This window comes from Schistocerca cancellata, chromosome 8 (genome assembly GCF_023864275.1).
Source record: "Schistocerca cancellata isolate TAMUIC-IGC-003103 chromosome 8, iqSchCanc2.1, whole genome shotgun sequence".
Taxonomy (NCBI): Eukaryota; Metazoa; Arthropoda; class Insecta; order Orthoptera; family Acrididae; genus Schistocerca; species Schistocerca cancellata.
Genome location: NC_064633.1, coordinates 249494661 through 249509882, shown reverse-complemented (window position 1 = coordinate 249509882; position 15222 = coordinate 249494661).

Below are 15222 nucleotides of genomic sequence, written 5' to 3'. Positions count from 1 at the left end.
GTACGCATTTCTCCTTACACGAGGCATCACAACAACGTTTCACCAGGCAACGCCGGTCAACTGAGTTTGTGTATGAGAAATCGGTTGGAAACTCCCCTGATGTCAGCACGTTGTAGGTGTTGCCACCGGCGCCAACCATGTGTGAATGCTCTGAAAAGCTAATCATTTGCTTATCACAGTATCTTCTTGCTGTCGGTTAAATTTCACGTCTGTAGCACGTCATCTTCGTGGTGTAGCAATTTTAATGGCCAGTAGTGTACAATATGTACGGCAGACAGGAAGAAACAACACAAATCGATGATCAGGAATGAAATGCTGGGATTAAAAGGTTGTAAGACAGGGGTGTAGCCTTTCGGCCCTGCAATTCAATTTATTCGTCTAAGAGGCGGTGTTGTTGTTGTGGTCATCAGTCTTGAGACTGGTTTGATGCAGCTCTCCATGCTACTCTATCCTATGCAAGCTTCTTCAACTCCCAGTACCTACGGCAGCCTACATCCTTCTGAATCTGTTTACTGTATTCATCACCTGGTCTCCCTCTACGATTTTTACCCTCTACGCTGTCCTCCAACACTAAATTGGTGATCCCCTGATGCCTCAGAACATGTCCTACCAATCGATTCCTTCTTCTACTCAAGTTGTGCCACAAACTCTTCTTCTCCCCAATTCTATTCAATACCTCTTCATTAGTTATGTGATCTACTCATCTAATCTTCAGCATTCTTCTGTAGCACCACATTTCGAAAGCTTCTATTCTCTTCGTGTCCAAACTATTTATCGTCCATGTTTCTCTTCCATACATGGCTACACTCCATACAAATACTTTCAGAAACGACTTCCTGACATTTAAATCTATACTCGATGTTAACAAATTTCTCTTCTTCAGAAACGCTCTCCTTGCCATTGCCAGTCTACATTTTATATCCTCTCTACTTCGACCATCATCAGTTATTTTGCTCCCCAAATAGCAAAACTCCTTTACTACTTTAAGTGTCTCAGTTCCTAATCTAATTCTCTCAGCATCACCCCACTTAATTCGGCTACATTCCTTTATCTTCGTTTCGCTTTTCTTGATGTTCATCTTATACTCTCCATTCAAGGCACTTTCCATTCCGTTCAACTGCTCTTCCAAGTTCTTTGCTGTCTCTGACAGAATTACAATGTCATCGGTGAACCTTAAAGTTTTTATCTCTTCTCCACGGATTTTATTTCCTACTCCAAAATTTTCTTTTGTTTCCTTTACTGCTTGCTCAATATACAGATTGAATAACATCGGGGAGAGGCTACAACGTTGTCTCACTTCCTTCCCAACGACTGCTCGCTTTTCATGTCCCTCGACTCTTATAACTGCCATCTGGTATCTATACAAATTGTAAATAGCCCTTCGATCCCTTTGATTTACCCTTGAAACCTTTAGAATTAGAAAGAGAGTATTCCAGTCAACATTGTCAAAAGTTTTCTTGAAGTCTGCAAATGCTAGAAACGTAGGTTTGCCTTTTCTTAATCTTCCTTCTAAGATAAGTCGTAGTGTCAGTATTGCCTCACGTGTTTCAACATTTCTACGGAATCCAAACTGATCTTCCCCGAGGTCGGCTTCTATCAGGTTTTCCATGCGCCTGTAAAGAATTCGCGGTAGTACTTTGCAGCTGTGACTTATAAAACTGATAGTTCTGTAATTTTCACATCTGTCAACACTTTCTTTCTTTGGGACTGGAATTATTATACATTTCTTGACGTCTGAGGGAATTTCGCCTGCCTCATACATCTTGCTCACCAGATGGTAGAGTTTGGTCAGGATTGGCTCTCCCAAGGCTGTCAGTAGTTCTAATGGAATGTTGTCTACTCCGGGGGCCTTGTTTCGACTCAGGTCTTTCAGTGCTCTGACAAACTCTTCACGCGGTATCATATCTCCCATTTCATCTTCATCTACATCCTCTTCCATTTCCATAATATTGTCCGCGAGTACATCGCCCTTGTATAGACCCTCTATATACTCCTTCCACCTTTCCCTTCTTTGCTTAGAACTGGGTTTCCATCTGATATTCATACAGGTAGATCTCTTTTCTCCAAAGGTCTCTTTAATTTTCCTGTGGCAGTATCGATCTTACCCCTAGTGAGATAAGCCTCTATATCCTTATATTCGTCCTATAGCCATCCCTGCTTAGCCATTTTGCCTTTCCTGTCGATCCCATTTTTGAGACGTTTGTATTCTTCTTTGCCTGCTTCATTTACTGCATTTTTGTATTTCCTCCTTTCTTCAATTAAATTCATTATCTGTTCTGTTCCCCAAGGAATTCTACTAGCCCTCGTCTTTTTACCTACGTGATACTCTGTTGCCTTCACTATTTCATCCCTCAGAGCTACTCATTCTTCTTCTACTGTATTTCTTTCCTCCATTTCTGTCAATTGTTCACTTATGCCCTCCCTGAAACTCTGTACAACCTCTGGTTTAGTCAGTTTATCCAGGTCACAACTCCTTAAAATTTCTCATTTTTGCAGTTTCTTAGTTTTAATCTACACCTCATAACCAATAAATTGTGGTCAGAGTCTACATCTACCCCTGGAAATGTCTTACAATTCAAAACCTGGTTCCGAAATCTCTTTCTCACCATTACATAATCTATCTGAAACCTTCTAGTATCTCCAGGGTTCTAAATTGCGGAATATTTTACCCAAGTGGACACCATCATCATTTAATCATACAGTAAAGCTGCATGCCCTCGGGAAAAATTACGGCTGTAGTTTCCCCTTGCTTTGAGCCGTTCGCAGTACCAGCACAGCAAGGCCGTTTTGGTTAGTGTTACAAGGCCAGATCAGTGAATCATCCAGACTGTTGCCCCTGCAAGTACTGAAAAGGCTGCTGCCCCTCTTCAGGAACCACACGTTTGTCTGGCCTCTCAACAGATACCTCTCCGTTGTGGTTCCACCTACGGCACGCAAGCCTCCCCACCAACGGCAAGGTCCATGGTTCATGGGGGGGGGGGGGGGGTGACGGAAATAAAATAACGGTTCAAGCGTGGGATTTGGTTGGATTCGCTGATGACTTTGCCATCCTCGGTGAGGGTGAAGAATAATTAGAAGATGTGTTCAAGGAATTAACATTATTTACAGGATATGGTTTGTGAATAAATCGAAGGAAGAAGAAACTAACGAGAAGGAATTCAAATGAGATTACCGGCAAATTTAACATCAAAATTGGTGGTCACGAAGCAGGCGAAGTTAAGGAATTCTGCTACCTAGGCAGTGAGGACATAAAGAGCAGACTAGCCCTGGAAAAACAGCATTTCTGGTCAAGAGTCGTCTTCTGTTAACAAATATACCACTTAATTTCAGGAAGCAATTTCCGAGAATTTACTGTTGGAGCGCAGTATCCTATGGTAGTCAAACATGGAATGTGGGAAATCCAGGTGGTCTCATAAGGTTAAGAGCCCTCTGCAGAATCGACAAGGAAAGGAATACATATAAAGCATTGACAAAAAGAAGGCATATGATAATAGTACCTCGGGGAATTACTTCCATAGTACCAGAGGGAGCAGTAGAGGGCAAGAACTGTAGAGGGTGAAGGAGATTTTGAATACATCCTATAAGTAGTCGAAGACATAGGTTACAAGTCCTAGTCTGTGGTTAAAAAGAAGTATTTCCTGGCGGGCTGCATCAAACCATTCTGAAGAGTGACGACAAAAAAAAATTGTTGAATTTTGTGCAACAATTTTACAGTAAGATTTTACGGGTTTTCAGTCAGCTGATGTACAGAGGTCGTCTGAACAGATCGTCTGAGTATTAATGGAATGTTTTCTAAACGTTGAAAGAGTGTAAGGTAAAGTAACCAGTTTCGGATAAGGTTTCTGTATCTACCAGTGAGCAGGTAAATATTCGACGACTCCTACTAGATGTCTGTGTAGACTCTAAAGGATGTGGATCTTTGGGGAAGTAGTACTGACTAATTTCGTTCGGAGGTTTGAAATGGTGCACTAATACTCAGTAGCAGAATGATCCTGCATCTGTTACTCAAAGCTTGGTGTGAGTATTAGTTGATGGAAGACAGTTTAGAAGTTACAGCTAAGGAAATACCTCTTGCTTTTGAAACCTTCTATACACAGCATTATACAGGTTGGTAATCCGTTTAGAGAGGAAGCTAACTCCCAATTATTGAATCACTTGAATCGAAATATAAGTAGTGGTAGCACAGAGTTAATTTTGTTTCATAGTTTTCTTTAAGACCAGACGTAACAGGCTGAAAAGAATTTTTCAACCGACAGTTCCCATTTACTAGTGCTGTGTAAGAAACATTAAAAGTAAATAACTAATTTGTTGATGTATTCAAAAAAATTGCTGGCTTAATAGTATTCCAGTAACTTATCCCAAGGACAGACAATTAAAAGTGCTAGTAATTAATTTCAAAAATTACAGTTTTAACAGTATCGTATATTGCACAAAAGAAATAAAAAGTATTGTCGAAACAAAGAAATACCAACAACAACAAAAAAGGAAAGGAAAAGATAACCTGGACAGAAAGTAAGATGTGATATATGGAGTACTCACAGACAAAATTGAGACAGCTGGAGGACGTTTAATCTCTTGGTAACAATATTTTATATTTCGAAGTATTACAGTATTAAGAAGAACAGAATCAGAGCCAGTAAAACAGTGCTACCTGTGTGAATATTTAGCAAAAAACGTCTGAAAGTGAAGAACGGGTGATTGCTATATTACGTATCATGTAGTCTGAAGACCGTATTTCTTCCTGCAGAGGTCATATGCGCTTGTCTGAGAGAGAGAGAGAGAGAGAGAGAGAGAATGTGATACAGTACCAGCTGCAATAACCATTTTCTAGTGGTTGCACGATTTGTAATTGCAGAAGTAACAAACAGTATCCCATGGTAAGCCCGCCTTGCTAGCCACGCGGTCTAACGCGCTGCTTCCCGAGCGGGAAGGCGTGCCGGTCGCCGGCAGGAATGCACCCGGCGGATTAATGTCGAGTTCCGGTGTGCTGGCAGCCTGTGGATGGTTTTTAAGGCGGTTTTCCATCTGCCTCGGCGGATGTGGGTTAGTTTGTCTTATTATATCTCAGATGCACTATGTCGGCGATTGCTGTGCAAACATTGTCTACACGAACGCGTACACCGTAATTCCTCTACCGCGCAAACATTTGGGGTTTCACTCGTCTTGTATGAGACTATCCTGGGGGGGGGGGGGGGGGGGGGGCACTGGGGGCCAGCCGCAGAGTAACACTGGGTTCGGTGTGGGGGGGGGGGGGGGTGACGAGGTTCTGCGGCCTGTTGTGGGGTTGTGTACCACCGAGGCCCATGGCGGGACGAAGCCTTTCCATCGCTTCTAGGTCCCAGGTTTAATGCACAATACATACACACACCCACACACACACAATCCCGAAGTAGCGAATACTGCAGATTTTCACATTAGCTATCCTAGTATCATGATTATTATCATTACTGTAATGCAGTAATACTGCATACAAAGATAGTCAAGAGTGGTGTAGTACATGGCTATCATCTCTACTTGGCTATTTAATAGTGACACAGGTGGAACTTGGAGATACCCATTGCATTGCATTTAATAACTGCTTCTAAAATTTGTTACTGAAGTATGTAACAGCGTCATACTATAGCTCTGAACTTTTTTTTAATGTAGTTTTTTTTCTACACCGGTTCCCGTCGGATCAAGGAAGTTAACCGCAGTCAGGCTGGGCTAGCACTGGATGGGTGAGCATCCGGTCTGCCGAGCGCTGTTCGCAAGCGGGGTGGACTCAGCCCTTGTGAGGGAAACAGGAGATACTTGATTGAGAAGTACATCTACATCTACATTTATACTCCGCAAGCCACCCAATGCTGTGTGGCGGAGAGAACTTTACGTGCCACTGTCATTACCTCCCTTTCCTGTTCCAGTCGAGTATGGTTCGTGGGAAGAACGACTGCCGGAAAGCCTCCGTGCGCGCTCAAATCTCTCTAATTTTACATTCGTGATCTCCTCGGGAGGTATAAGTAGGGGGAAGCAATATATTCGATACCTCATCCAAAAATGCACCCTCTCGAAACATGGACAGCAAGCTACACCGCGATGCAGAGCGCCTCCCTTGCAGAGTCTGCCACTAGAGTTTGCTAAACATCTCCGTAACGCTATCACCCTGTGACGAAACGCGCCGGTTTTTCTTTGGATCTTCTCTATCTCCTCTGTCAACCAGACCTGGTACGGATCTCACACTGATGAGTAATACTCAAGTATAGGGCGAATGAGTGTTTTGTAAGCCACCTCCTTTGTTGATGGACTACATTTTGTAAGGACTCTCCCAATGAATCTCAACCTGACACCCGCCTTACCAACAATTAATTTTATGTGATCATCCCATTTCAAATCGTTCCGCACGCATACCCCCAGATATTTTACAGAAGTAACTGCTACCAGTGTTTGTTCCGCTGTCATATAATGATACAATAAAGGATCCTTCTTTCTATGTATTCGCAATACATTACATTTGTGTATGTTAAGGGTCAGTTGCCACTCCCTGCACCAAGTGCCTATCCGCTGCAAATCTTCCTGCATTTCGGTGCAATTTTCCAATGCTGAAACATCTCTGTAACCTATAGCGTCATTCACGAAAAGCCGCATGGAACTTCCGACACTATCTGCTAGGTGATTTATATATATTGTGAAACGCAATGGTCCCATAACACTCCCCTGTGGCACGCAAGAGGCTACTTTAACGTCTGTAGACGTCTCTCCATTGAGAAAAATATGCTGTGTTCTGTTTGCTAAAAACTCTTCAATCCAGCCTCACAGCTGGTCTGTTATTCCGTAGGCTCTTACTTTGTTTATCAGACGACAGTGCGGAACTGTATCGAACGCCTTCCGGAAGTCAAGGAAAATGACATCTACCTGGGAGCCTGTATCTAATATTTTCTGGGTCTCATGAACAAATAAAGCGAGTTGGGTCTCACACGATCGCTGTTTCCGGAATCCATGTTGATTCCTACAGAGAAGATTCTGGGTTTCATGACATGATACACGAGCAAAAAACATGTTCTAAAATTCTACAACAGATCGATGTCAGAGATATAGGTCTATAGTTTTGCGCATCTGCTCGACGACCCTTCTTGAACACTGGGACTACCTGTGCTCTTTTCCAATCATTTGGAACCTTCCGTTCCTCTAGAGACTTGCGGTACACGGTTGTTAGAAGGGGAGCAAGTTCTTTCGCTTACTCTGTGTAGAATCGAATTGGTATCCCGTCAGGTCCAGTGGACTTCCTTCTGTTGACTGATTTCAGTTGCTTTTCTATTCCTTGGACATTTATTTCGATGTCAGCCATTTTTTTCGTTTGTGCGAGGACTTAGAGAAGAAACTGCGGTGCGGTCTTCCTCTGTGAAACAGCTTTGGAAAAAGGTGTTTAGTAATCCAACTTTACGCGTTTTATCCTCTGTTTCAATGCCATCATCGTCCCAGAGTGTCTGGATATGCTGCTTCAAGCCACTTACTGATTTAACGTAAGACCAGAACTTCCTAGGATTTTCTGTCAAGTCGGTAAGGTTTTGGCTGCGTTTAAACTTGCAGTGAAGCTCTGTTTGTTTTCGCAGTAAAGTAGCGGCTCCGCTATCGTAAACTGACATACGGCCAGGAGAGCGGTGTGCTCACCACATGCCCCACCGTATCCGCATCAAGTGACGCCTTTGGGCTGCGGGCGACTCGGCGGCCGGTCGGTACCGTTGGGCCCTCCCAGGCCTGTACGGGTGGAGTTTAGTCTTCTTTATGTATCACTGCAATGATACTAATTTTATCTACATTACACATTATAGCATCTAGCAGTTGTCATTTACTGCTGAACTTACTTAAAGTCTGAATAACATTATTATAAGTTCTAAGATTTTTACTGTCTTATTATTGAAATCTTTGATATTTTATTGCTCATTTGGTAATTTTCTGGTAATTCTGCTACATCTAATACTACCTTAATATAGGCAATTACGGACTTAAAATTTGTGTAATATCGTTCTGTAGTTAATGTGTAGCTTAGTTCTATAGAAAATAATTCTGCTTTTGTGGTATAAGAATTTATGTTGGTTGGATTGTTCAGTTTTTCACAAAACTTGAATTCTGAATTAGATACATCCTTCCCTTGATCTGTATTTGTTTTTACGTGTTCACTTTATTATCTCTACACGAAGTTACTAAATCGAATTAAGGCAAGATAAACGTTTTTGACGAATATCTGCAATCTGCCATTTTTCACTTTTTTAGTTTAACACACTTCATTACATTCGCCTTCACAAAAATATCGACGAGTTCTTTTCGGATGTCCAACTCCTCAAAAGACACTGAATATTGTACTTTCTTTGAACGTTCTCCAAAAGCATGATTTTTATTCGACGAAACATCAGGAAAGCATTTGTGTCCTGGTTAGACACTGTCATGATTATTTTTTGGTTACGCTGTTCTGCAGCTTCTAAAAAGAAAACAGGTTTCTATTCGTACCGTTCTGATTACACTTGCAGAATGACCGGACTGAACTGTCAGGCATGTTTCGATTACGGGCGCACAGAAATTCACGAAACACGCATACGAATGTGAGGAAGAGATTATCACACGCATATCACGCAGTGCGTTCCCACAGAGGCAGAGTCTCTTGGGCCGCTGAACTTTGGACGGTTCACAGCGGCGCGCGCTTAAAAGCACAACTTAAACGCCCGCGTGAGGAGGGGTGAAATGTTTGAGCCCGCCAGGACGGGTTGCGCACTGGTGCGCACAGAAACTCCGCATGGAGTTCACAGCGGCGCAACCATGGAAGCGTACACACACTCACACACACACACACGCACACGCTCACACTGACAGAAGACTAGCACGGACGCCCTTCCCTTCTCTTAGTGAGAGGGCGCTGTCTTTCCTTTGTCTTTTGTAATCCGCATCCCGGCATCCGACTCGAGTGCTCTCTTTTACGCACTCCATTCTTGAAGTTCTTTGGGCGGCTGGAATGTTTAAAACCGCTCGAGATCGTCGAGAGCGGCCGCGCCCGCGGTGATAAAGGCACGTTGGAAATGCGTCTGAGCGACGGCGCAGCGGGGGCCCAGCGCGCCGCCGGGCTGGGCCGTTCGAGGGCCTCTTCTTGGCGCAGAAAGAACAATGGCCTGCCGCGGCACGAGGACAGAAGTATTCTGGATGTTTTCACTGCCATGCTGCTGCTGCTACAGTCCACTTCACTTTACGGCTGGCACTGAGAGTGCTCTCTATCTCCGTTGCACTCCTCTCAATGAACGGGTAATAATAATTCTCTACTCAAAAAAGAAGCGATACATTTTTATCTTACAGCTTACTAATTATTTCCACAGCATAATTCAGACAAGTACTGAGATTGGAGGTTCCTCTACGACGATCACGAGATTGTGCAAGACTCCACTCATTCCGCGATATTTCTATGGTTTTTAGGGAGTCTGTAATTACCGTCTATTGAACTCTAGACTGAGCATCTGGTGCGCGCTCTACGGTGTAACTTTATCATAACTAAAGGCAGCAAGATTATTTAGACAAATTTTCTAATTAGTAGTATATAATGTAGAGTTACTGTGGCTCAGTCTGGTTATATGAAAAGAAACAAAAGAGAAACCATGGTTCCTAATATCTATAGGAATTGGATATACATCCTAAACTGTTCTCTCCCCTGTCTCTGTCCATCTCCTCCTCCTTTTCGCTTTGTCAGTCTCCTCCTCGTACCTCTATCGCTATTCATCACCTCTCCTCCCACCTCTCTCTTCCTATCCCTCTCTCTGTCACCTCCTCCCCTCTTTCTCTACCCATCTTCTCCTCCCTCTCTCCATCTCCTCCTTCCCTCCCTTTCGTTCTTACTGCCAATCGCTTCCTGCCCCCTTTCTATGTCCATTCATTCTTCCCTCTCTGCATCTTCTCCTGTTCCTTCTCTCTATCCATCTCCTCCCTTCCGCTTCCTACCTCCTTTTCCGCCCTCCCCATCCCCTTCTGTAAATATACTCTTTCCCCGTCCTTCTGACCCTCAGCCCTCTTTATTGTTGTTGCATAACGATACTCTTTAGTAATACTTCAATTGCCGGCCGTTGTGGCCGAGCGGCTCTAGGCGCTTCAGTCTGGAACCGCGCGATCGCTACGGTCGCAGGTTAGAATCCTGCTTCGGGCATGGATGTGTGTGATGTCCTTAGGTTAGTTAGGTTTAAGTGGTAGTAAGTCTATGGGACTGATGACCTCAGATATAAAGTCCCATAGTGCTTAGAGCCATTTGAACCAATATTGCAATTATAAGCCGATACGCCATAACGACGATTTTCCTGTTTGGCAACAACGTTTCACTGTTGTATATATAGCCCATGTCCGTCGCAATGTCCATGAGAGTACTGTGTAACAATTTTAAGGAATTCGGTCAAGAGCCTTACGATATTTTTTGTATTAACTTTTCCCCATTTTCTGATATATATTTATTTATGTAAGTATTTAAAAATATGCACGTATAAGTATGCACCTTGAGTCAAAATTTAAAAGCTATTGATGGTGCGGTTTTGGAGATATGTGCTTCTGTACTAACGACAATTTATAAATAGTACATATATTTTCATATGTCGTACATGAAGCTCTAGTAGGTATATAAAACACGTAATGCAACGTTGTGACAAAACTCATAGTTATTGGTGAAGATGTTGTAAGTAGGCTGTTCAGGGTTTTATGTTGGTAACGCCACGTAGCGCTCTGTATGAAAATCACTGGCTGTGCTGTGTGTGGTCTGTGGCTGGTTGGCATTGTTGGAATATTCGCCATTGTAGTGTTGAGCAGTTGGCTGTTAACAGCGCGTAGCGTTGCGCAGTTGGAGGTGAGCCGCCAGCAGTGGTGGATGTGGGGAGAGAGATGGCGGAGTTTTGAGAGCGGATGATCTGGACGTGTGTCCATCAGAGACAGTAAATTTGTAAGACTGGATGTAATGAAATGATATATATTATGACTTTTGAACACTATTAAGTTAAATACATTGCTTGTTTTCTATCAAAATCTTTCATTTGGTAACTATGCCTATCAGTAGTTAGTGCCTTCAGTAGTTAGAATTTTTTATTTAGCTGGCAGTATTGGCGCTTGCTGTATTGCAATAGTTCGAGTAACGAAGATTTTTGTGAGGTCAGTGATTCATGAAAGGTATAGGTTATTGTTAGAAGCAATCAGAGCCACTCCAGTTCCATCCACAAAAAAACAAGTCCGCAGGTTTCTAGGTCTCGTAAATTTTTACCGTCGTTTTCTGAATATGCAAACTCTAGTTACACCAAAACTTTGTTCTCTCACTAAAAAAATATACTACTTGGAACTGGGACGAACAAGCACAGTTGGCATTCAATTCTTTGAAAGAAGCGCTACTTAACGCGCCAATTCTAGTTCATCCAGACCTGTCACAAGATTTCTGCCTTAGCACGGATTCTTCTAAAGTCGTTCTTGGTGCCCAATTATTCAAGAAGCCATAGAAAATGACACTACTGTTCAGAAAACCATTGCTTTTGATAGCCAAGTGCTAACAAAATCTGGAAAAAATTATTTCGTTACTGAATTAGAAGCTTTAGCTATCGTTTGGGCATTTAACAAATTCCGTTTCTTTCTTTCTAGTGAGCACGTAAAAGTATACAGTGATCATCGTGCATTACAATTTCTTATGTCTTCAAAATTAAATCATGACAGGTTAAAACGTTATGCAAATTTTTCTGCAAGAATTCCACTTCACAATAGTCTACATTCCCGGCAAGCAGCACATTGTTGCGGACGCACTGTCACGCGCACCAGCTGGAATTGAGAAAAGTAACACAGAATGCCACCTCGAGAAAAATTTCAGTATTCCTTACATTCAGAAAGTCGCCTTTGAAAACTTCATCGCCACATCTTTAAAGGACATTGCTCATGAACAAGATAAAGATCCGATCTGGAAACACATCAAAAGTAAATGGCGTGAAATGACACACACACAAATTCGGCATTGTTATCTGGTTAGAAACAACATACTCTTCAAACGCTGCACTGTTGGTGACAAGCTATGGGTACTTCACAATCCTGACGATTTTGTTAATAAGCTCATTTGGTACATTCATTTCAGCTACGCACATTTTGGTCCACGAAAATGTTATTCTTCGGACATCTTGTTATTTTAACAGTGTGGAAAAGAGAATTCAAAGAGTCTTGTCTATTTGTAAACTTCGTCAAAAGGCTAAATCATCTACTGTCTCACATCGTGCTCCGTTGTTTCCTATCATTCCCTCTAAATTAACAGAATTTTCTGCCGTTGATCTCTTGGAACTCCTTGTCAGAGCATCTGTGGATTTTCGTACGTTCTAGTCACTGTTGAACTTACTTCAATATTTGTTTCTTTCACACCGTTACGTAAAGCCACTGGAAGGTCTGTAGCCAACGCCCTTGTTAAAAATTTCTTGCATGAAGTTGGACACATTAATAAAGTCATTTCAGATAAAGGACCTCAATTCAGGTTTGCTGTTTCGTCACGCATGCTTCGGAATCATAAAATCAATCCTGTTTTTATTTCATTATACTCACCACATTGTAACCCGTCTGAACGGATTATGAACGAAATCAATATGCTTTGTAGACTTTATTGTCACAGAAAGCATCAGCACTGGGACAGATATTTACACTTATTTCAAAACGTGCTGAATGAAATGCCTCATGACTCCACTGCTTTACCACCTATACTTGTACTGAAGAATGAAGAACCACCGGACAGAATCAAAGAGCTTGTACATTTTTAGATTACATGTAAACTTCATCACAAAGACATAATTGATTAGGCTATTCAAAATATAAATTTTGCAGCAGACAAAAGGAGAAAACTACATGCTAAAGCAAATGCAAAGAAACTATATATTGGTCAGAAGTTCTCATTAAAGCTCATTCATCGTCACATAAGAAGAAACACTTGAGTCACAAATTCTTTCTGATTTACAATGGACCTTACAGAATCCGACGTATACCACATGATAATTGCGTGGAAGTTGAAAACCTGTGTACTAGGAAGAGTAAAATATTGCACCACATTTCACATGTAAAACCGTTTATTGAGAGATAATCTGTTTTTCTTTAACTTAGTCTTTGCCATAAAAATTTTCACTTCACGTTACTAGTACTCTTTGTCACACTTAGAAACTGTTAACATGCAACTATATTTTAAAATTAACTATCCAGTCTAGAACCTAGGGAACATATTTAGACAGTAATTACGAATGCATTGTTATAGTGAACAGACGACACAGTGTTATTGTGTGTGTACATTCTTGCTTGTTACTTGCACGATTACGTAACGACTATAAGGCTAATGAGATTTTACTGCAACAATTTGGTTTACTTGAAAATACATTATGGATTTAAAGTGCTTTCTGAGAGATACCAGATGACACAGTGGTTAGTTTATTTGACAGCTACACGACTATATTACGACGCTACTAATGTGTGACACAGTTTACTTTGTTGATTTGCGATGTATCTGTTTTATATCTGAACAGTTTTTCTGAATTCTTCTGGAAAGGAAAACATGTTTTAGTAGTACCTTTTGTGGCATAGTTACAATGAGACAGCCATTATGTAGCACATCAATACGTTACAATACAGTACTTACTTCATCACGACAATAAGCGTAACAACTACGATATCTATACGCATAGCAATTCACTTTGTTTATTACGAGGTAAGTACATTGACTTCTACAGAACTTTGATTACCGACGACGATAATTACGACACTTGGCACATATTTTACCCTTAAGTAATGACAGAGATTGTCTTACAACAAGACGCACAGTTTAGCGCTACAGTACACGTATTTGAGTGATTGATTTTGTACTTAAAACGTTTATGTTTAAAGATTTTTAACTACAATGATACAAAGGTTTACCGTGATACATTTCATTCCATTGCTGTAATCTGAAACACCTGAGGGTATAATTACATTAACCCTCAGGGGGGTACACGCTTACTTTGTGTACCATGTGTTTGGCAAGCACAGGGAGCCGTAGCTAATATGGTATTTGCTTATACAACTTTACGCATCGGTACCATATTTCTCTAACACAGAATTACACAGCTATCTGATTATTTAACAGAGAAACAAAAATTTTTTTTTACTGTGTCAGTGACACATGTTTACGCAATTACACAGTTGGATAATTTCACACTTATGAAATTGTATTTCGTCTGCACTATGTGAACTGTTCATTTTTAGATGAATTTATTGAAGGTCTTGAAATTATTGAAAGAAGCTGCAACGATTTTGAGATGTGATTGATCTGTTATGATGTTATTATTACAATGACTGTGGGTATTATTCTGTTGAGGTGTGTTTATGATCAATAAGATGATGATACTGTATATGAGGAATGTGGTTACATGTTTATATATATATGAATAATGAGTAGTGGTTAGGCACTCTGATTTGTGGAAAAGGATTCTGCAAACCCAGAATCTTACTTTAAGGATTATGAAATGTGTGTACATGTGTGAATGTATCACAATGCCACCGAAAATTTTTTGGACGCTGTTATATTTATAGGATTTTGTTTCTACACATTTATAACGCAAATTCTCGACACGTGAAATTGTTTTATGAGACTGTCACTGTAGCGCAAACTGCTGTCATAACTATTTCGGTAAGGAAGCTAAGTAACCTTGACGTAATGCGTTGTGGACGCCCAGCTGTGCCAATCGCCTGAAAAAAGAAAGCCAATAAGTGGAGAAAAAAAAGAGGCCATTATCCTCGCTGTCGACATTGCTTTGTAGAAAGCATCGCAAATACGACACGCTCAAACTGGAAAACATATGATTACACTGTGGAACTCTTAATTTATGACATTTACTAAAATGCCTAATGAAATGATGAGAAACATTTATACATCTATTGTCTTTCTAGTTGAGAGATTTTTTTACTGCCTTTGGAGACGCCATTTGCCTAGTGAATGAGGTTTCACGCATTGCTTTGTAAATATATTTGTCTATTTTGTTTAATATCTAGTTTCTAGTGGCACTGCAGCACTGGTTAAAATAAAATTTAATAGATGTACTAATATCACTATTTTCTGTCTACAGACCCAGTAAAGAATAATATTATGATGTACTTTCTTAGAAAAGAGAGCACCAATAGACAATTCCCTTCATAGGAATTGCAAACATAATTTTTTTAAAGATTTGGTAACTTGTTTCGTAGAGTAAGTCAAGGTGATGC